Genomic DNA, 21137 nt, shown 5'->3' with positions numbered 1-21137 from the left:
ATTAAAACTATTGTGCTATTATGCTTGTTTAATTTACATAACATTTTTTAACTTATCCCTAAACTTAACTTTATCTTAAACCCCACCATGAGCAAATGTATATATGATTAAATTCAAAACATTACAGTTTAAGCTTGATTCTGAAAAAAATTAAATTTTGAAGTCCAGATTCAAACATCTTGTTGATCTTGTGGATATTTTTAAATTAGAATTCAAAAGTAATTATGAAGCACTTTTAAACATGATGCCTTCAGATCTCTCTAAACTCACAAGTCTTTTAGAGCGATATTCTTCTTGCAAGTGTTTTCACAAGTTTCCCCTTATCTTGTTAGGGTTGCGGAACTGTGATCTTCCCTATGATTTATTTCTCAAGCAGGAGTGACCATCTTCTGGACACAAAAGAGGCTGCCTCTCTTTTCTTAAAAGAGCAGTCAGAAGTGGTCTTACTTACTTGTGTTGGGTATCTCCTATGATAAGGATGCTGCAATACAGAACAGCATCTCCCTCTTTTTTCCAGAGACTGTTTCAATCCTGTCTTTTCACTGGAAGGTCTTTAGTGCTCTCTCTCTCTCTCTCTCTCTCTCTCTCTCCCTCTCTCTCTGTTTGTGTTTCTCTGATATCATGTGACATAACATCACCATGGTTTTAGTCTCATTTCTGCAGAAGATTTTGCCTTTCTTCATAACCATTTCATATCCATAAAAACCTCTGACCTTATCTCTGTTCCAAGAGGCTTAAGTGTTTATGATTCTGGAAAGTCTAGGACATTTCAAGTGGCATTTGAAAGAGTTGCTAACATAATGCTGATTGTACACAAAAATTGTGTTTAAAAACCACACATGGTACTTGAGTTTCATTTAAGAACACTTCTTCAGCTTTATGGTTCTCTTTTCCAGACGTTGCGACTCTGAACTGAGTTGTGTGTGTAAGGGTCTGTGATGTATCTGGGTAACTCTGAATTTATCCCACAATTCTCTCACTAGAAATATATTTAGCTTTATAACTTACTTTACTAAGAAATATATATTTAATACTAAAAATTTTAACTTTAAACCTTAACGCAAGTTTGTGGCGCCAGATCTTCATTGTTACTTGATCTAAATCCCACAATTCTCCATTCAACAGTTACATCTGAGATCCTTCACTAGGAAATAGCAGCAGTTTAAGATGCTATTTTCATCATCATCTTCTTAAGGACAATGAAGGTGGGTAATAAATGCTGAACTTGCCAGAAAGGCTAACATTGTGAAACATAAATAACTAAATAATAATTATAAAAGAAACAGCTTGCTAAGGACTCTGCATTTGAAAATCGTATACAGCAATGGTCTGTGATGTGATGTGTTGGCCTCCAGCATTTAAAACCACCTTCATTCCGTGCTTTTGATTCCAGCTGGTGCAGTTTTCCTTTTAATACTTTTTGTTTTGAGAGATCCTTGATATGACACTTTGTGAAAAGCTGATGTGGTCGACACTCTTTCTCACCTTGCCTTCAGAATCTAGCTTCTTGATGCAAATGTTCGCATAAGTTGTTAAAGAAGTCTGAAGTCAAAAGGTGGTGGTTAAAAAAAATCAAAATGACGCTGGTGAGTTAAGGATGATTTCAAATGTTTAAGTTGTGTTATTACCACTAAGGGATTGAATCTCCATAAATAAGAGTTGAGATTTGTTACAGACCTGCTTCCACTTCTGATAATTTGCCACAGCCATTCGTAAGGAGATATGGCAGGAATGAAGAGCCTTGAACTGATATTGATCTGTCTGCAGAACCATGCTTTTGGTATTGAGAATGCATATTTTGTTATTGCTGCATCTGTTACATATTTAAGTATGGCTGTTTCTGCTGCAGATATCCTTTTGATATACTGGGATTAGTTCTCTGCCATGATGGTAACAGTAGAGTGAGAGATGTGTCATGCCAAGAGGTTACATATTATGTGGGAAGACAATCCTGTTGTTGCAGGCCCCTTTGTAGTACTGTCACTTCACTAGTGCTTGTAGAGAGAGACATACATTACATTTCACAATTGGCTTTGCTAAATCCTGTCAGTATTTCTAGGCACTGGAATTTGTCTAATCTCAAACCTACTCCAGGTCATGCATGGGATCCAAGAGATCTCTTAATAGTTGTGGTTAATAAATTATGATAAATGGACTTGATGAGTCTGCAGTTTTGGCATGTAATCAACAAGACAAATGGTATGTTGGCATTCTTTACTATTTAGGAGTTGAATTTAAGAGCAGTGAGATTCTGCTTCAAATGTATATGGTACTGGTCAGACTGCACCTGAAGAACAATGTGCCATTCTGGTCTCCTTTATTACAAACTCACAAATCATATAGTGTGACTGTCATTTTTAAGGATTAGTGCAAGGTGCAACCATTTCACAGCTTGTAGTAAGACAGTGACACCATTATGTTTTGACTATAAACAGTGATGCTCTGGCAGAAGAACAAAGAACAATGGTTGATTATTCAGGAAAAACAGATGGTCAGAGAAAGTCATGCAACTCTGTATTTCTGTATTCCATCATGTATTGTTTGGATGGGAGCCGGACTTCCATGTGACCACTATATATTTCCGGGGTACTGCCAAGACAACCTTCACAAATTGAATTTGGTATTTGGACAGTTTGTTAGGGTATGGCAGCCTTATCTGTGACATATAGATGCATATATTGAGTTACACCCTTTCTAAATAGAAAAAAGATAAAAATCAGTACTAATATTGGAACAATTGAGATAAGTGAAGTGGGTTGTGGCGCAGATGATATACTCTTGCTTCATATTTTTTCTTTTGTTACTTTGGGTTTATATTTGATTCCTAATAAGGCCTGTGACTCAATAGATTTTTTGTTCTTTATGCTTGTTTAATTTACATAATCTTGTGGTATTCGGGTATGGGAGGGAAGGGAGAAGCATGGTGCGTGGGGGGGGGGGGGGGAGGTTAAGGACTCTGAATATAATATACCATTGTTGAGAAAGATTGTTTTGTTGTTTTGAACTTGTGAGAGTCTTGGAAAATCAAAGATAATATATTCAAAAAAAAAAGGAAAAATCTTCAGGTCCCCTTTGCACTGTTTTAATAAACCTGGTCACGTGATAGCAATTTTTTCCGTGATGAGGGAAAAAAAGCGAAAGGAGGCAGTGCCATGCATCTGTATTCAAAGAGATGAAAAAAAAACAGAAACAAAGGGTTTTAGACCCGCTGGTAACATCAGGGATGAATTTATATATTGTTTTAGTGGGTTTGGCTTTGGTAAGAGTCACCACAAGTGACAGTGAAAATCCTTCGAGATACTGTGGCTGCTCTGTCACTCGTGTTGGGCAATGTTTTGGAGTTTGGGGATGAGATTGCCATGGGTGAAATAAATTTGATTCGAGGTCTGGGGAGGGTGATCCGGAGTTGATTCCTTTGCACGGAATGAGATGATGGACCCGTTACGATAGGCATTCGATCAAGTTTACCAGATGAGGGAGTTTCGTTGTTATTAGGAAATGACCTTGAAGAGGGTAAAGTTGTCCCTGCAGTGCAGCTTGACGGCTAAGCCAGTCATTGATAAGACAAAGACAGAATCTGATATATATCCAGCCTTTGCAGTGACTTGAGCTATGGCTAAAAAAACTCGTCAGTACAGACATTCCTGTGCAGACTGATTTAAAAGGACTGGATTCTGTGATAACGTAAAGCAGCACTCGGGTTGTAATGACCTGCTAAAGGCTTTACATCCTTCTTTATTGGACAAGAGTTCTGGTGTTAAACCCAAGAGCAAGGATTTGTTGTTATTCCTTAAAGAATTTATAGTGGGGCAGAACAGAGATCCTAATCTTACTGAAGTGAGAGATAAGGTTCTCTCTGCTGTTAAAATTAATAAAGTGCCAGTTGGATATTAGTTCAAGGAAGGCATGTTGATGAGGAAGTGGACACTACCTGTATCCCTGCCAGTGAGGAATGGGCAATTGTCCACCAGGTTGTAGTTCTTAAAACATTTTGTGATAAAATTTTAATATTGTCCTTTAGCATGCCCTTGGATGGTCATCTTGGTGGAAGGAAAATTATATACGAGATTATGAAATAATTATATTGGCCTAGTTTAAGAAAAAATGTGGTAACATTTTTCCAGATGTGTCAAATTCATCAGGTTGTGGGTAAACACAATCAGGGTCCCCCAGTGGCTCCTTTACAACACATTCCTGGTTTTGACGAACTCTTTTCTAAAGTTATTGTGGATTATGTTGGCCCATTGCCCAAGACAAAAGCTGGGAATCAGAGTTTGTTAACTGCCATGTAAACAGCCTCCAGGTTTCCAGAAGCAGTGGCAATTAGAAATATCAAAGCTAAAACTGTGGTGAAAACTCGTATTTAAAAAAAAAATCACTTTAATTGGTTTGCTTAAAGAGATCCAATCAGACCAGAAAAGTAATTTTATGTTGGGGCTGTTTCAGCATTTATTTTATAAATTGGGAGCTAACTGGATCATGACATCTGCAGATCATCTGGAATCTCAGGGGGCCTTGGAGAGGTAGCATTTGACCCTCAAAACCATGATGAGGACCTATTGTTTTGAGAATGAGAAGGACTGGGATGAGGGTGTCCATTTGCTTTAGTTTCTAGGAATCTATACAAGGCTTTTGCCCTTTTGAGCTGATGTTTGGACATCAAGTTAGAGGACCTTTAGTATTGTTGAAGGAACAATGGGTTATAAGGATGTGCAGTTGAATTTGTTAGATTATGTTCCAAACTTTAAAGATCATTTGCAGAAAGTCTGTAAATTAGCTCCAGTGAATTTGAAAATGGCTCAAGGCAAAATGAAAGTTTGCTATGATAAAAAGGCGAGGATGAGAATTTTTAATCCTGTTCCCAACAAATTCCAGTCTCCTTAGGGCAAAACTTTTAGACTCGTATGAGATAGAGTCAAAGGTAAATGAAGTCAGCTACCTAATTAGAACACCTGATTAGAGACATTAAATGCAGAGTTGCCATGTCAACATGTTAAAAACCTTATTTTGAGTGCTTGTTTTTTAAGCAAGGAACAGCCTTCACCAGAGGCATTGGTTGTTGACAGAAATAAGGAGTCTAGGGATCATGAGATGGTACAAGCTGGCTCTTGTGAGTGTAACTTCAATCTAAACACTGCCCCAATTCATCTTTCTAATTTGAGTGTTTGGCAGAATTTGGATGCTGAGTTGGCTCATCTTCAGCCACAGTAAAAGGAGCAAATTAAACAGCTACTTTTAACATTTAGGAAGCTGCTTCCAGATGTGCCTAAGAGAACCCCAATAACTTGTTGGAGATGTTGGATGTTGATGTTGGAGATGCAAAACCTATCAAACAACATCCATATTGAATGCATGTTGGAAAGTGTAAACTGGTCGATTGAAGGATTGAATATAGTTAAATTGAATATAGAATATAAATATAGAACATATAATTATATGTTCTACCTCAGATTGGAGTTCACCTTGTGTTCTGGTGCCTACATCAGATGGGATGATTAGATTTTGCACTGATTATAGAAAAGTAATGTAGTAACAAAGACCTATGCTTATCCTATCCCAAGGGTGGATGATTGTGTAGGCAACGTTGGAAAGGCTAAGTTTCTTAAGAAGATGGAATTATTAAAAGAATACTGGTGTGTTCCCTTAACTGCATTTGTAACCTCATCAGGGTTAAATTAATACAGTGTTTTACCATTTGGAATGAAAAATGTTCCAGGGACATTCTAAAGAATGATTAGTTCTCTGATTCAATGTTTAGAGTATACAAATACTTAAATTCATGATTTGGTTATGGCAAATGACATCTGGAAAGCACAGCTCTCTGAGTTAGAGAAATTGTTTGACAAACTTTCAAAAGCCAAACCCTACTGTTAATTTAGCTAAAAGTGAATTTGGCCATGCTACTGTGACTTATATTAGTCATGTTGTTAGTCAAGGCAAGTTGGCACCTGTTCAGGCAAAAGTTCAGATGATTTCTGAGTTTCCCCATTCCCATTGGAAAGAAAGCTGTTAGAAGGTTTTAGGTAATGGTAGGGTATTATAGAAAGATTTGTTTTTAAAAAAAAATGTTGCTGATATCGTCCTTCCTTTGACTAACCTTCTGAAGAAGTGTTAAAAATTTGTTTGGACAGAACTTTGTCAGGAAGCATTTGATAAAAGCCATTTTATGTCACCAGAGTGTGTTTAAGTCATCTGACTTTGAGAAGCCATTTTCTTTAGTAGTAGATGCTAGTGATGAAGCTGCGGGAGCAGTAAAGGTACACAATCATTTATCCAGAACCCTTGGGGGACAGTGTGTTCCAAATTTTGGATTCTTTTCGGATTTGGAAAAGCCAGATTTAAGCCCACCCGAATTGTGCTGCCGTATTCACCCCCATCCCCTTCCAGTCATGTTGCCAGTCTTCCCCACAGCCCGCCCGCCGCGCGCTGCCGGTCTTCCCCCCAGCCCACCCGCCACGTGCTGCCGATCTCCCCCCACCAGCCCGCCCGCTGCGCGCTGCTGGTCTCTTGCCCCACTTGCCGGATTTGGAGCTTTCTGGATTTTAGATGTCCGGATAAAGGATTGTGTACCTGTAGTGCTATGATATTGTGATAGTGTGATGATATTGACCATCCAGTGGCTTAACTAACCAACAAATTCAATGAACATCAAAAGAATTATTCTATCATAGAGAAAGAATTATTTGCAGCATTTCATTGTTTACATCTCCACAGCTCAGGGGCTACTTTTGTGCTTACTGACCATAATCCCTTAGAGTTCTTGAGTAAGTAAAATGAAGAACAAAAATAGACAATTGTTAAACTGGAGTTTGATTCTGCAGGGATATAATTTAATTATAACTCATATTAAAGGCAAGAATAATGTAATTGCTGATTGCCTTTCATTATGTTAAGTTTGGAACATTGCTGAAAATATTATTTGTCTGTATGTAACAATATTGCCATGTAACAATAGTGAATTTAGTACTTCAAACATTGCAGGTTACAGTTAAAAATTTTCTATTACAGCTCAAAAATGTCTTTGTTTGGGTTAGGTATTACAAGCTCACTTTTCCTTTAATGTGACTGTCATTTTAAGGATTAGTGGAAGCTGCAACTATTCACGATTTGTAGTGAGACAGGGTGGCACCATTAAGTATTGACTATAAACTATAAACAGGCAGAAGAACCAAGAACAATAGTTGTTTATTCTGGAAAAACAGATAGTGAGAGAGGGTCATGTGATTGGGATAGTTACAGAAACAGTATTTCATTATTGATTAGGCAGCCATCTGATTAAAAACAGAGGTGGAATGACTCTGAAATGGACATTTCTGCTGATTCTACTGGACAGGGGAATTATTGAACTACCATGAACATTGTAATGGTAATTTTGATTGACCCATATCTGGGTAAAGGAAATATGAGAATTCCTGCATTGGATTGTGACCATTGTGATGGTCATTTGAACCAACTCCTGCCTGGGTTTTGGAAGCATCATGGAATTCACACATTTAATTTCCATTATGCAAGTAAAAGTGGAGTTGTGACAGCATTTGTATGAAGGAACATTTCTCTGGAAACAACTCAACAAGGATTCATGAGTTTTCAGCAGTCTGATCACTCTATGTCTCACCTCCTTCATGATTAATTCTGAGCATCAGTTTAAAAGTTCTGAATTTCAACAGCAGATTTCTAAGACTGAACTTTGGGGAATGACTTTGCAGAATTGTGCCCAAGCTGTAATGGTTCATGCACACACACACAGACTTTTAAAAATAGCAATGTCTTCATGAATTCTATTTGCTGCTGATCTGCAATGTAATGCCTTGCCTAAGAAAAGATGGACCAGTAGAGGTTCACCAGTTTGATTCCAGAAATTAATTCATTACCTCATGGGGAAAGATTGAGTAATTTGGGATTATACTCATTGAAATTTAGATGGGGGGGCGGGGGGGGGGGGGGAGGGTAAACGGGTGGATCTTGTGGAAACACAAAATTATGAAAGGGATATAGGTAAGATAAAGCATAGAACATTACATCATGGTACAGGTCATTCTGCCACAATGTTGTGCCTACCAAAAAAAAAGCCTCCCTACCTCAAACCCCCTTTTCTCTATTTTCCTGTCTAAGAGACTCTTAAATGTCCCTTTTGATCCAGCCTACACCACCACCCCTTGCAATACATTCCAGGCAACTTCAACACTCTGTGTGTGTGTGTGTGTGTGTGTGTGTGTGTGTGTGTGTGTGTGTGTGTGTGTGTGTGTGTGTGTGTGTGTGTGTGTGTGTGGGGGGGGGGTGAGGGGGAACTTAACCCTGATGTCTCCCCCAAACTTTCCTCTCTTCACTTTGTACAGATACTCTCTAATATTTGCTACTCCAACCCTGGGGCAAAAGGTGCTGCTCTCTACCTTATCTATGCCTGTCATAATTATGTAGACCTCTTTAAGTCATCTCCCATCCTTTTCTCTGGATGGCTAAACTTGCCTCATAAGATATATTTTCAAATCCAGGCAATATCCTATAGATCTCCTCTCATTAATTTTCACATCTTTGCTGTAATGAGGTAACCAGAACTGAAGACAATATTCGGTGTGGACTCACCAGAGAATTGTAGAGTTGCAACATTACCTCACGACTCCTGAACTCGATCTCCCAACTAATGAAGCCTAGCATACCATTGGTCTTTTTGACTAACCTATCAACCTGTGTGCTGTGACAGATTGTTTTTTTTAATATTGTATATAGATATGATTTAAAAGAGATAAATTGTGTTTATATATTTTTGTGATTAAAAACCGCACTTCAAAACACTGCTCAAGCCAGACAGTCCAGAGTCCGAGTGCCTTTGCAAAAACTTTGAAGACTGCATATGAGGACTTCACAAGTCGGCATTAATTGGAAATGCTGTGGAATAATGGATTATTGTTTTGGAAAGCAACAGATGAACGGACTCGAAGTTTAGGTCCAGTGCTGCAATCTGTCAAAATACAGTTTTCTGTTCTAGGAAGGTCATGTGGTTTTGGAAGAAGAGAGTCAAACAGGTTTTTCACAGAGAGAGAGAGAGAGAGAGAGAGAGAGAGAGAGAGAGAGAGAGAGAGAGAATTCAGTTCTACAGTTCATGATAAGCTTGTGAAAAAACCCCATTTTGGAAGATGAGTTGTGAGTTCTGACTTCAGCCCTTGTGATTTATATAAGGGGAGATGCCTGGCTGCATAAAATTTCACTTGAAATAAGCGAAACAAAAAGGAACTCTGTGGTGACATGAAAGAAAGAGATTATCATCTGGAAAACCCATGTTTCTTTGGCAAGACACTAAAGTGGCTGATTAAAAGGGATCAGTTTGTGTCCAGTGAACAATAAATCTCTCTCTACAAACCGCAAGACCTTCTTGAGTGGTAATCATTTACTTTTCTAGCACCAAAGCCTGGTGAAGATTCATAAATGTTAAATTCTATGCACAGTATAAGAACTGCCTAACCAGTGAACTTGGAGGAGTGAGAAGTGAGATTGGACTGTGAATGAGGGGAGGTTGGTTTGTATGATGGCCCAAGTTGCAGTTTGGGCAGTGCAGTTCCTATTATCAAGCTGCAATGTATCTGTTCAGGATATTTATGCATCTGAAAAAGTTAGTAAAGGACATTGGGGACATGCTGAATTTCATCAAGCTCTGGGAAAGCAGTCTTTGGTACATTTTTTTGGTTGGTAGCATCAAAGTGATTAGACCAGGATGAATTATTGGTAATTAAATATTCCTAAGAGCTTCAAGCTCTCCACCTCAGCACCATTGATACATATGGAGGCACATGTTCCTCTCTGCTGGTTTTCTGATGCACCACAGAGAATATCCAGAACAGATGCATCACAGCTTGCTAAATGCAGCTCAGACCATCATACAAATCAACCTCCCCTACATTGAGTTGATCCATACTTCCTGCTGTTTAATAGAGCAACTAACATATTTAAGGACTCATCCTAACAGCTCCTTAATTTTGCTGACATTTCAGAAGAGGATGTTATCCTGAGATCATGCCAATAATCTGAGATCACAGTACTCTTTTGGAAGGTGGAACTCTTTTCCAGAGATACTAAATGGGGATCGACTAAAGCTTATCAAAAACCTGATGACATGTACGATATGTGTCATAGTATCAAAACAACAGGATAAAGCCAAGCACAACATTTCTGGTTGTTTACAAGTCAAAAAGGAGTTGATTATTATCTATTAGGTGATGGAGACATGGGATAATTCTTGGAAGCTATCATTAATGGAGTTCCTAATTGAGATGAAATGTTCTGACAGGGCCTGATGAAACCTGAACATGGTTCCTATTAATCTCCTGAAAATGTTTTAATCTAAAGGGGCTATGCAGTTGGAACTTGTCTGGAATCATCTGAAAGTATTTTGTTTGTATGTTATCTTTTGGTATGTTGGCACTAATCCTTGATCTTAATCCGATTCTGTGGATGAGCAATTCTTTAGCACGTAGTAGCCAGTTTAGGAGGTCTCAAGGCTCTGCAAGGCATCTTGTACTGTTCAAGGCTTTAACTATTGTTTTGCCTCAACCCTATGGTTGACCCCTGCATCATTGTTTAAACTTTAGCTTTAGGAGTAACGGTACATCGTTCCCTGAAGGTAGAAACTCACGTGAATAGGGTGGTGAAGAAGGCTTTTAGTATGCTGGCCTTTATCAATCATTGCATGGAATATAGGAGTTGGGAGGTGATGTTGAGATTGTATAGGACGTTGGTGCGGCCTAATTGGGAGTTCTGTGTGCAGTTCTGGTCGCCTAATTATAGGAAGGATATAAACAGAGTGGAGAGAGTGCAGAGAAGGTTTACCAGAATGTTACCTGGGTTTAAGCATCTAGAGTATAGGGAGAGATTGGACAGATTAGGTCTTTATTCTTTGGAGCGTAGAAGGTTGAGAGGGGATTTGATAGAAGTATTTAAGATTATGAAAGGGATAGACAGAGTGGATGTGGATAGACTATTTCCGTTAAGAGGAGGAAAGATTAAAACAAGAGGACGTGAGTTAAGAATTAAGGGGCAGAGGTTTAGAGGTAACATGAGGGGGAACTTCTTTACTCAGAGAGTGGTAGCCGTGTGGAATGAGCTTCCAGGAGAAATAGTGGCGGCGGAGTCAATTGTATTATTTAAGAAAAGGTTGGACAGTTATATGGATGAGAAGAAGATGGAGGGTTATGGGCATTGTGCAGGGAGGTGGGACTAGAAAGGGGTGTTTGGTTCGGTGCGGACTAGAAGGGCCTAATGGCCTGTTTCCGTGCTGTAATTGTTATGTTATGTTAAAGTAAAGCTTTCATCCTTAATTGATCTCTTCACTGGTAGTGTATTTCAGACGCAGGTGAAAATTAACCATATTGCTGGTGGACTGGAGACATATTTACAAGAAAGGGTAAAGTCAAATGTTTTCTTTTTCTGAATAACACAAGTCAACCAGATGGACTTTAATCTCCGTTCTCTAATTTTGTAATTACCATTATTGACACCAGCTTTTCATTTCATTTTTAAATTAACAATTTAAATTTCACAACTCTTTTGATATAAATTTTAACTATTGTCTCTGAATCAGGCATGTAGAATTCTGGATTATTTCTCCAATAATATAACTTGTTTTTTTTTTATCAGGAATTCTATGCTGCAACAGATTTTATTGACTTGCATGAATACAAATAAATACTTTGACTAAAATAACTGCTAAAGCCACAAAATCATTTTCAACTTGACCTTAAATTTTTTTAAATTTCCTTCATTACTGTTTAAAAATATAAACTATGAAAATGTACCTGGTATTATTTTCACTTCAGCACAGAATTCAAATATAAGTTGGCAATTTAATATTTGTTGAGATGAATTCAAATGAATTTATTGTTTTCATTTATGGGATTTGGTTTTATTGACAGTGTTTCCAAAAGCAAAATGTTCTGAAAGCAAAATATTGCTCACTTTAGAAATTTTCTGAACACGATTGTGGTGCTAGGCTGTGAGGGCAGAACAGTTCACACAGCTGCTGATCAGAGATGCTGGCATCACAGGCGTCCACTCCGACTACATGACGGAGAGGCTACTCGAACAGAGACAACATGGGGCCCGTCATCTTGAGAGGCAGGATCGCAAGTTCTACCCCCCCTCACCATCCTGAGCTGACCACCGCTGCCATTAGCGACCACCCAATGTACTACTTGTGTGGGCAGGCTAAGCACCCACGGAAACGCTGCCCTGCCAGGGCCACCAGCTGTGGGAATAAAAGACACTTTGCGAATGTCTGAAGTCTAAACAAACCCTGAGTCCCAGCAGGGCCATGTGCAAACTGGGCAGTCATCAATGATGCCATCACTTCCACTGTCACTTTTGGGGACCTGAGACGCATACCACTGAGACCGCTAACCATGATGATGTCCCTTCCACCTTCTCCCCTTTCTCTTCCGGCAAACAACGACAGGACCGCGTGTGCACCACGGGGGCTGCCATCTCTGGCATCACCGGCAGTCAACAGAACTCCTCAGATGAAGGGCTGATGTGGCATCGGTAACCCTGGATCAGGATAGACCCCATCAACTCTCCAGGTCCATGATGAACATTCAGGTAAACAACTGTCCCACTGCTTGCCTATTTGACAGTGGAAGCACTGAAAGTTTAATTCACCCAGACTCTGCCCAGCACCACTTCCTTGGGGAGTCGTAGTGTCTCCTTGGTGTCCAAATCCCACTCAGCAAAGATGCATGGCAGTTGCACAGTAACACTGGCTGACCGGGGTATGATACATCATGACTTTAAACTCCTTGTAATGCCACAGTTCTGTGCACCCATCCTACTGGGACTATATTTCCAGTGTAACTTGTGGAGTACAACGAGCCCCACCCTTCTCTCACAGTCTGCAATGAGCAGTTGTTAAATGGCCCAACCCCCCTCACCACGTGGCCGGCCAGCAGCCCAAAAGCAAATCACTGCATCTGACATGTGGTCTCTCCACGCTCCAGATTTCTCCCCTGCCCCTGTTCACCAGTCTCACCCCTGATTGTAAGCCTGTCACCACTAAAAGTCGACGATATAGCACCAGGGACAGGGCATTTATTAAGTCAGAGGTAAGATGCCTCCTCGCTGAGGTGGTGATAGAGCAGAGTACGAGTCCCCTGGAGAGCCCAGGTAGTGGTGGTGAAGAGTGGGGAGAAACACTGGATGGTCATCGATTACTCCCAGACCATAAAAAGGTTCACCTAGCTGGATGCATACTCCCTGCCCTGCATTGCTGACATGGTGAACCAGATTGCACAATACAAGGTGTTCTCCACCATAGACCTTAAGTCTGTCTACATCAGCACCCCATTTGCCCCAAGACCATCAGTATATCGCCTTCGAGGCAGATGACCAGCTCTACCATTTCCTGAGGGTCCCCTTCGGAGTCACTAATGGAGTCTAAAGGCTTTTTCAGGTGCATTCTCTGCTAAGAGTGTGCCTGAAGAAGCAGAAGTGTCCCTTTAAATTGCAGTTCAGGTAGCAGCGTTGAAAGCACAGCGCTGGCCACCTGAAAGGACAGCTGCATCGGGATGCACATCTGAGCGCATTCCGACTCCTGTCCCTTGGTCTGTCAATTCAGGATGGCTGGCTGTCAGCTGGGACAGCCAGCGTGGGGACGTCCTGCACTGATCCCGCTGGAGCGGCCGACGGGTGAGTATGGAGGCTGGAGCGGCCAGTGGGGGAGGAGGAGGCGCTTGAGTCAGGTACCGGCATTGTTTTGGCCAGCCCCCTTCTCCCCACTCCCAAAATCAATCATGACAGTGTGGATACAGCCCGCGCCAGCTGCCTGACAGTGTGGGGATTGATTTCGTGAGTGGGGAGAAAGCGGGGCAGTGGGATCAGTGTGGGAATGTCCTCACGCTTACAGCCCGCACCGGCCGCCCGACAGCGTGGGGACTGGGAGAGGAGCTGTCAGGCACTGGCCAGCTGACTGTTATCCGAATGCAGCCGCTTTTAGGCGGTTGCATTCAGATGGCTGGGGAGGCCACTGTGCTGCGGGAATTATCCCTCTCAGAGGAGGGTTACCAAACTCGCCTTGCAGGCATCTCCTGCACATTCACATGGCCTTCCCACGGCCGCATTTTGCCAAAATATGCAGCTTTACAAGCGGGCCAATTGGCCACTTGAAAGTGCCTAAAATCTTTTAGAAGGAGATGGATCAGAATGTGGATGAACACTGGTTGCCGACCACTTTCCCATACCTCGACAATATCACCATCTGTGGCCATGATCAGCAGGACCATGATAGGAACTTACAGAAATTCTTCACACCACAAAACACCTCAATTTGATGTATAACCCAGGGAAGTGTGTCTTCAGCACACATCGTCTGGCTATACTAGGCTGAATTGTGGAGAATGGAGTCATCAGTCCTGACCCCAACTGCATGTACCCACTTTTAGAATTCCCACCTCCCCGCTGCCTCAAGGCCCTGAAAAGGTGCCTGGGGCTTTTCTCTTATTATGCTCAGAGAAGGCCCGACCCTTCATCAGGGCCACCATTTTCCCCCTGACAGCAAAAGCCTGCGAGGCATTTGACTGGATTAAAGTCGACATTGCAAAGTTCACAGTGCATACAGTGGATGAATCCATTCCATTCCAGGTGGAGAGTGATGCATCAAGCTTTGCTCTAGCCATCATGCGGGCAGGCCCATAGCATTATTTTGTGCACTCTCCAGGGCCATGAGATCTGACACTCCTCCATCGAGAAAGAGGGCCAGTCTATTGTTGAAGGGGAAAGCATTTTACCCTGCTGACTGACCAACAGGCAGTCATTTTTGTTTAATAATCAGCAGTGGGGTAAATTATGGGCAGGTGGAGTGGGAGAACGGCATGGTCTGGAAGACTACTACTGGCATTAAAGTCCAAGTGCCACCCCATCCCCCCCACTGACAAGAGGTCCTCCCAGACATGCTCCACGCTACCCTATGTACGGCCACCAACGAGAAACCTCCTGAGAGACTGTTTAAATTGCCCAGGAGATCGGCATCGGGAACCACCTTATCTACATGGCTGATATTCCCCAGGCCGGTCCTACTCTGTAGGCACATGAGGACACATAAGTCTGACCATCTTGTTGAGAGGGTCTAGCTGCTCCATGCAAACCCACAGTATGCCTACTTGGCATTCCCAGATGGGCACAAGGACACGGTATTTGTCTGGGACCTGGCAAACATGGGAGCATCTGGACACCTCCTAACCAGCCAATAGGTATACCTACCCCCAGATTCCCAACCCCTCACACCTGTGCCAACTTGACAGTTCTAACTCTCTCTCTCACACACACACACACACACACACACACACACACACACACACACACACACACACACACACACACACACACACACACACACACACACACACACACACACACACCAGCCCCCCGGCCAAATCAAGTACTCCTGCTGGGTAACTGGGATGGATCAGCTGAAAATGCAACTGACCCCTGGACGGGGACTCGCTGGCCACAATGCCAAAGAAGACTACCAGATGGTCTGAACTTATGAGTGTCAGTTAACCACACCACACATCCTGGGACTTCCTTTCAAAAGAGGGGGTGAATGTGGTGAAACGACTCTTGTACATATTTGTTGTATGCAAATAACATTACCTTTCATGGCTGGCCCTGCTCTCACCGGCCAACTCGTAACTTCTCCCCTTTCTTCCCCATGAAGGCTGCCATGCCACAAGCTGCCCCTAGTTTGAGTTCGGGCCATTGTGAACGACCAACACAGGGATTCTGTCCATCTCTTGTCCTTCAGTTTCAGTAACTTCAGTCTTTGTGCAATTGATTGTGCATCAATGATGTTAGCAATTTTATGGAAAATGTTTTTGCTTTCTCTACCTTTTTAGGTGAAGTAATTGGTGAGGCTAATCCAAACTGGAGGCTGGTGAAATTAAAAAAAAAAAATGCAATTCAATGCATCATCGCATTAACCAAGATGTGCTATTACATTTTTGAAGTGAAGAGCTAATACAGTTTGTATAATGAAATGAAGCATCATTGATCAAAAATGCTATTTGGTGATTTTCATATTAAACATGGAAATTATTTGATGTAACTAAACTCTGCAACATTTCAGGTTTGCCAAGATTAGTTATGAAAATACGTCAATTTTCTAACAGCCAATTGTTGTCAAAAATCAACTGAAAAAAATCAGTTCTTCTATTATGTCATAAAATTGTTGAAAAGATGTTTTCTGCCTGAGGAATTCTTTAATATAAATCAGAAACAATAAACCAAGAATCTTATTTATTATTTATAGGGTTTGAAATAAGATTGGAACAAACACAAAATTGAAATGGAAGCTAAAAGTTAAAATGTTTTGAATTTTTTGTCAAATGTTAATATCATTTTTAAAAAATTTGCAAAAAAATTGCAATCAGTAATTCACTAAACACCGGTGCTGCTGTAAACCTGCCTAAATCCTCACTCAAATCTACTTGAAACAAAGTTTGACATTGTCAGATTATTTTACAAAGCAACCAATTTATAAATAAATAATGTCAATCTACAGTCCCTTTTCCACTGGCGTCTTATCCCAGGAATTAATGGGGAATAAACCAGTTAAGGATCCAGTGGAAAAGGAAAACAATCCGCACTCTGGTGTCAAATGATGTCAAATCAAGCCGGGGATTGATGGCCTCTACCCCTACTCGTATCCCTATGCTGACGCCAGCATGCTGATTAAATCAGTGGAAAAAGGACAGCAGAAAGTCACCCTTTTCCAGTTGAAGGTAGACTTTCCTATCCCCGGGGATGAGTGTGTTCAGTGGAAAAGCAGTCAGTATCTCAGTTAAAGGTGGCCCAGTGGAAACAGCACAAACAGCTTCCTATCCCGGGACACTGCACAGCCAGTGGAAAAAGGGCTACACATCAGCTCAAATGGTATTATTACTTGTCCTGTTCATTCAGTACACTTGTCTGTTCATTCCCCATTTTCTCTGATTTATTTAATCCAAAATCCATTATGAAGGTTTCTTTGAACTACTGCAGTGCTTTTGGTGAAGGGTTAGGGTTAGGAACTCTGATAATGCAGAGGCTTCCAGGATTTTAGTCTAACATCATTGAAATTGTCAATATTTCTAAATAATGATGTGTGCCAGTTGGAGCAGAACCTTCAGGTGGCGTTCCTTTGCACAGGCAAGCCTTGTCCATTTTGGTAGTAGAAAATGAATCCATTAATCTCAGCCTTGGAACAACACAGTGATTGAATATTTGTGATGTAGAATTTTTATGATTTAAGACCATCTACATATAAAAAAAAATACTCCTCTTGTTAGATCCAAATGGCACACCATTATCTTGAGATTTAGCTTCTCCAGCTAAAGGAGGTATACTTTATCTGTTTACTCTGGTAAACCTCCTCAGTGAGAAGTTCATGTGTCTTGATAGCCTCAATAACCACAAGGACAAAGACTGAGGGGAACGATAGGCTTTATTGTGCAGAAGACTTAAGCTGGCCCGGATCCAAGCTAGGGAAGGGAGAGGTGGCTCGACCTTTATGGCCTAGGCCACAGGGGAGGAGTCCAGGGAAGAGTGTCATCAGGGGGCAGGCCAGCCTGTGCCTTTACCAGCCAATGACTATATACAATCCATATACTATCCATGTCATTACATTCGCCCCTTTATTTTAAACAGACCCCCCCCCCCCCCACTTTTTCCAGAGAGGGAACCGACAGACAAAAAAAAATTCCTGTCGAGCTAGAGGTTCAATCGCACTTCTGTCTGCGGGACCGATGTGTCCATGTTCTGTTGTTCAGGAAGGGAAGCTGTCCTGGAGGGGTGGGGGGTAGGAACAGTCTGGTTCGGGGTGATGACTGAGGGCTCCCGGGAGGGAGGGGGGTTTGATGTCTCTGGGGGGACCGACTCCTGTAGAAGAGAGCCGGGTGGCTTGGCCTCTAGTATTGAGTTCAAGTGTGGGATGGTCTGCTCCGTGGGGTGGTCGGTGGTGGACAGGGCAGTTTCAGTATCTCTGGCCCTTGCCAGGTCTCGAATAGGCACAGTATCCTCGTGGCCATTGGGATATTTCACAAACACGTATTGAGGGTTGGTGTATATGAGGTGGACTGCTTCCACCAGTGGATCTGTCTTAAGGCCCCTCGCATGTCTCCGTACTAGGACTGGCCCTGGGGTTGCCAGCCAAGGAGGAATGGAGGAACCATTCACTGATCTCCGAGGGAAAGCAAACAAGTGTTCGTGCAGGGTGGTGTTAGTAGCAGCGGGCAGAATGTCCTGCCAGTGGCACACCAGCATGTTTTTGGACCTAAGGGCCAGGAGCACCACCTTCCAGTCAGTGGCGTTCTCCCTTTCCACCTGGCCATTACCCCTGGGGTTAATAGCTGGTGGTCCCGCTGGTGGCTATGCTTTTGGATAGGAAGTACTGTCGCAGTTCCTCTTTCATGAATGAGGACCCCCAATCGTTGTCGATATAATCAGGGTATCTGAACAGAGTGAAGATGATGCACAGCACCTTGATTACCGTCGCCGAGATCCTATCCAGGCAGGGAATAGCAAAGGGAAACCTGGAGAACTTGTCCACCACCATCAGGAACTAGGTATTCCTATTTGCAGTGGGTAGGGGGCCCTTGAAACCAACGCTGAGCTGTTCAAAAGTGTGGCCTTAATAAGATGTGCCTTTTCGGGTCGGTAGAACTGCGGCTTACAGTCAGCGCAGATCTGGCAGCGTCTGGTCATGGACCTGACTTCCTCAGTGGAGTTAGGAAGGTTCCAAGTCTTGATAAAGTGGTACAGCCTTGTGACTCCAGGGTGGCACAGACTGTCGTAGAGTACCTGGAGGCAGTCGAGATGCATACTGGCTCATGTGCCCCGGGATAGGACAACTGGGGGTGGGGGGGGGGGGGGGTCGTTGAATTTACCTGGTGAATCAAGATGTCTTAATTATAGGTGGAGAGCTCGATCCTCCACCGAAGAATCTTGTAATTTTTGATGTTACCCTGCTGTTTAGTATTAAACATGAAGGCCACAGGCCTCTGGTCTGTCAGCAGGGTAAACCGTTTACTGGCTAGGTAATGTTGCCAGTGGCGCACCGCCTCAAAGATCACTTGTGCCTCCTTCTCGACCGAGGAGTGCTGTACCTCGGGACCGTGCAGAGTGCAGGAGAAAAATGCTACTGGCCTGTCTGATTAAGTGTGGCAGCCAGTGTGAAATCAGAGGTATCGCTCTCCACCTGAAAAGGGATGGACTCGTCCATGGCATGCATCGTGGCCTTTGCGATGTCTCCTCGGATCTGATAGAATGCAGCTTGGGCTTCTGCCGATAACGGGAAGGTTGTGGACTTAAACAGGGGATGGGCCTTATCAGTGTAATTGGGCATCCATTGTGCATACTAGGAAAACAGTCCCAGGCATTTCTTCAGTGCCTTGAGGGTGTTTGGGATTGGGAGCTCTATAAGAGGTCACATGTGGTTGGGGTCCAGAGCAATAACACCATGTGCCACGACATATCCGAGAAGGGCCAGGCGGTCTGTGTTGAACATGCACTTGTCCTTATTGTACATTAAGTTGATTGATTAATCTGAGGTGCCTGCAAGCTCACACCAAGACACAAGAGAAACTTGTCCGTGAACGACTCTTTGCAGACGATGCTGCTTTAGTTGCCCATTCAGAGCCAGCTCTTCAGCGCTTGACGTCCTGTTTTGCGGAAACTGCCAAAATGTTTGGCCTGGAAGTCAGCCTGAAGAAAACGGAGCTCCTCCATCAGCCAGCTCCCCACCATGACTACCAGCCCCCCCACATCTACATCGGGCACACAAAACTCAAAATGGTCAACCAGTTTACCTATCTCGGCTGCACCATTTCATCAGATGCAAGGATCGACAACGAGATAGACAACAGACTCGCTAAGGCAAATAGCGCCTTTGGAAGACTACACAAAAGAGTCTGGAAAAACAACCAACTGAAAATCTTCACAAAGATAAGCGTATACAGAGCCGTTGTCATACCCACACTCCTGTTCGGCTCCGAATCATGGGTCCTCTACCGGCATCACCTATGGCTCCTAGAACGCTTCCACCAGCGTTGTCTCCGCTCCATCCTCAACATTCATTGGAGCGACTTCATCCCTAACATCGAAGTATTCGAGATGGCAGAGGTCGACAGCATCGAGTCCACGCTGCTGAAGATCCAGCTGCGTTGGGTGGGTCACGTCTCCAGAATTGAGGACCATCGCCTTCCCAAGATCGTGTTATATGGCGAGCCTTCCACTGGCCACCGTGACAGAGGTGCACCAAAGAAGAGGTACAAGGACTGCCTAAAGAAATCTCTTGGTGCCTGCCACATTGACCACTGCCAGTGGGCTGATATCGCCTCAAACCGTGCATCTTGGCGCCTCACAGTTCGGTGGGCAGCAACCTCCTTTGAAGAAGACCGCAGAGCCCACCTCACTGACAAAAGACAAAGGAGGAAAAACCCAACACCCAACCCCAACCAACCAATCTTCCCCTGCAACTGCTGCAACCGTGTCTGCCTGTCCCGCATCGGACTTGTCAGCCACAAACGAGCCTGCAGCTGACGTGGACTTTTACCCCCTCTATAAATCTTCATCCGCGAAGCCAAGCCAAGTGAAAACATTAAATTGAGAGACTTGGCCATACGTAAAAACTTTGTGAGGTTCACGTTGTGGTCCTGCTGGTCATGGCAGCAGATGGTGACATTGTCAAGGTATGGGAACGTCACTGTCAGCTTGTGCTCCTCCACCATCTGATCCATAATCCTCTGAAAAGCACAGATGCCGTTAGTAACATCGAAAGGCACCCGCAGGAAGTGAAATAGTTTGCCGTTGGCCTCTAAACCCGTGTAGAGTTAGTCGCTCAGATGAAGGGAAAGTTGATAATAAGCTGACTTGAGGTCAATGGTCAAAAAGACTCTGTATTGTGCGATCTTGTTGACCAAGTCGGTTATCTGGGGTAGAGGGTACGCATCCAACTGGGTGAAGTGGTTGATGGTTTGACTGTAGTCAGTCACCATCGGGGCTTGCCTGCCCCTCTGACCGTGAGGACCTGTGTCCTCCAGGGGCTGGAACTAGGGGTTATGATCCCCTTTGCCAAGAGTCGCTGAACCTCGGGTCAGGATGAACGCCATATCCTCAGTGCTGTA

The 21137-nt window shown here is 43.0% G+C and overlaps 1 protein-coding gene and 1 long non-coding RNA gene across 3 annotated transcripts in view; both read left to right on the top strand.

Moving 5' to 3' along the window:
- kcnt2a (potassium channel, subfamily T, member 2a) overlaps window positions 1-21137 on the top strand; it is a 1068826-nt gene that overhangs the window by 5303 nt on the left and 1042386 nt on the right. The window lies entirely within an intron of this gene.
- On the top strand, window positions 1153-16207 carry LOC138763540 (uncharacterized). Its single transcript, XR_011357638.1, has 3 exons — window positions 1153-1205; window positions 11329-11395; window positions 11952-16207. It is a non-coding gene; the product is annotated as an uncharacterized lncRNA (long non-coding RNA).

The sequence above is a fragment of the Narcine bancroftii genome, chromosome 5 (assembly GCF_036971445.1).
Source record: "Narcine bancroftii isolate sNarBan1 chromosome 5, sNarBan1.hap1, whole genome shotgun sequence".
NCBI lineage: Eukaryota > Metazoa > Chordata > Chondrichthyes > Torpediniformes > Narcinidae > Narcine > Narcine bancroftii.
Note: the sequence above shows the minus strand (reverse complement) of the source record. Positions and strands in the feature narration are given on the sequence as shown.